Here is a 2,424-nt window from a genome sequence, read left to right as displayed (position 1 = left end):
CCTCAGAAGCCATGGCCCCGGAGCTGGGCAGGGTACTCACCGAGGGGTAGGTGTAGCCGTCCTGGCTGTGGCAGATGTGGACCTCGTCTTCTGTGCCCCCGCGCCCCAAGCAAGGAGTGACGCTGCCTTCATACTCCCACTTTTCTACTTGTTAGTGGTTTTGTTTTGATTTAAAACATTGTATTTTATATATATATATATATATATATATATATATATATATATCCATAAAGCACAAATCTCTCACTTGAAGACCACTGCAACCACCTCGCCCAAGAAATTCTCCACTGGTGTGGATTTTTCCAGGTTTCTTCTTCCAGGATTACTCACACATGGGCTACTTTTTCAAAAAATGACCTTGTTCTCAATATACCAGACCACAACTCACTCTCTTCCGTTTCAGCGTGGGTGGGGCTGGATCGCTTTCCCCATCATTTCTGGTGGGCCTCAGGGGGGCACCCTCTGTCCTCTCCCTGCCCCTTCCCCTTGATCCAGGGCACAGCCCAGGTTTGTAAGAGCCTGGCCAGTGCCCAGGGTGCAGGAGAAACTCAGGCTCTACCGGAAGATGCAGGGCAGGTGCCGCCCTCAGCAGCCACCAGGGAGGTGAGGGTCCCACCTGCCACATCTGTCAACCCACAATCAGATGACTGTTAAGTGCCAAAATACAGGTATCTGTGAGCAGACTGGGTGGTGAAGGGACACCTCGAAAGGATTTCCTTAGAAGAGAAAAAAGGGATGTGATGCTCACCTGAGCTATGATTGGCAGGGCTGAGGGAAGGAAAACTGGAGCTCTACAAACTGGTCCCTGCAAGAGAACCATTCACCTTGCCTCCCCCAGGTGTCAGCCAGGCCTTACCTACAGTGCCTGTCACTGCACACACACCTCAGCGCTCAGCCCCATCTCCCCATTTGACACATCAGCTGTCTCATTTTGCTCACTGTCAGCTCCCAGGGGGTGGGGTATTTATTTCTTTCACAGCTGTGTTCCCAGTGCCCATAAGCGGCTTGGTACACAATACGTGCTCAACTCGATTTGTTAAGTGAATGAAGCTAGAAAGGGGGGGGGGGCGCAGTGATGAATAGGGCATGCGGTGGGGACACCCCATTCCTGGGAGAAAAGGTGGCTGGGCAGGGAGGTCAGTGAACTGGGAGAGGACGGGCCGGCGGACTTACCAATAGGGAGGACAATGTACAGTGCTCCCACACTCCTGGGCGTCTTCTCATCCCCTCTGTTAGCGTCGTCGCCCAGGGCTGTGTAGAAGGGAGAAAGTGAGGCTCAGAACCTCAGCCAGGGCCATGGAAACACAGCAGGTTATGATGACCCACACACAAAGAGAAACACCTAAGGCTTCTCATTGTCCTTAAAAGTGCAGAGGAACTCAGAGCATCTCCCAGGCTTCAGGGGCACCACACTGGCCTGCCCCAGACTTTATTTGTTAGCAATCAGGGTTATGGGACCCTGCGTGGTTTGAAGAGGGTTCTTTAGCCCAGCAGCAAGAGGCACTGGGGAGGGGGCTGTCAGTCTCCAAGAGAGGCAAGTCTGCAGTTATATTCCCAGTGGTCACTGGTGGAGTTTTTCAACGTGGTCCTGCATCCGATGGCAATGAACCCATTCTGGATGGGGCAGGGGCCACCTTCTAACCCCGTAATGCTCACCAATTCCAGAGCCTGAGTAGGATCACACCAAACCCCATAGTCCTGTGTCAACTGTCCCCAGCTAATAAAAAATATGGGGTGGGGGAGGAGACTTCATTATATAACCACTAACCACGTATGGGCACCAGAGCCAGATAATGTAAGGGCTCCATGCAAGTGAAAGTTGAAAGGTCTCTTAAACAGGCAAATGAGCTGAGAATACTGAATAAGCCACATCTGGATCACACACACACCAGTAAGCCGTGATTAACATCGAGTCATATTCAAATGCACCTGGGTTTTAATTCTACCAGCTGTAAGTTTATATCCAGTATTACATTTGTGCATATTTAAGAAACCTTGTGACAATAATTTAGGGCAGCAGCAGGGTCTTTGGGTTTTTCACTTAAAAGAGCTCCTTTGCCCAATTCCAGACGCTCTGGTTGGGCCCAACTGTGAAATGATTTTTCAGGTAGTGGCCCCCTTAAGCAAGAAGGGTTCGAGACCTTCCACAACCACAGCAGTTCCTGATTTATCTCTTTTACGGTTGAACAAAGTCTTCCGCTACTCTGAGGGAAAAAAAAATTTGTTTGAAACTTGCTGATGTGACATTTTTTTCTGGCAAGAAAAGTCCCGGAGCTCCATTTTTGGCTGCTCAAAAAACCAAGTCAGGCTCCCTCTGGTGGACAAAGATGTGAACAGCGGGTCTTTGATCAATTCACTGAGAGCCCAGCTCTGACCTCCTCAAAGGAGATCATAACTTTGAGGCCATAGATCAGCGGTTCTCAA

This window comes from Hipposideros armiger, unplaced genomic scaffold (assembly GCF_001890085.2).
Source record: "Hipposideros armiger isolate ML-2016 unplaced genomic scaffold, ASM189008v1 scaffold_298, whole genome shotgun sequence".
In the NCBI taxonomy this organism is placed as follows: domain Eukaryota; kingdom Metazoa; phylum Chordata; class Mammalia; order Chiroptera; family Hipposideridae; genus Hipposideros; species Hipposideros armiger.
This window is presented reverse-complemented; position numbering follows the sequence as displayed.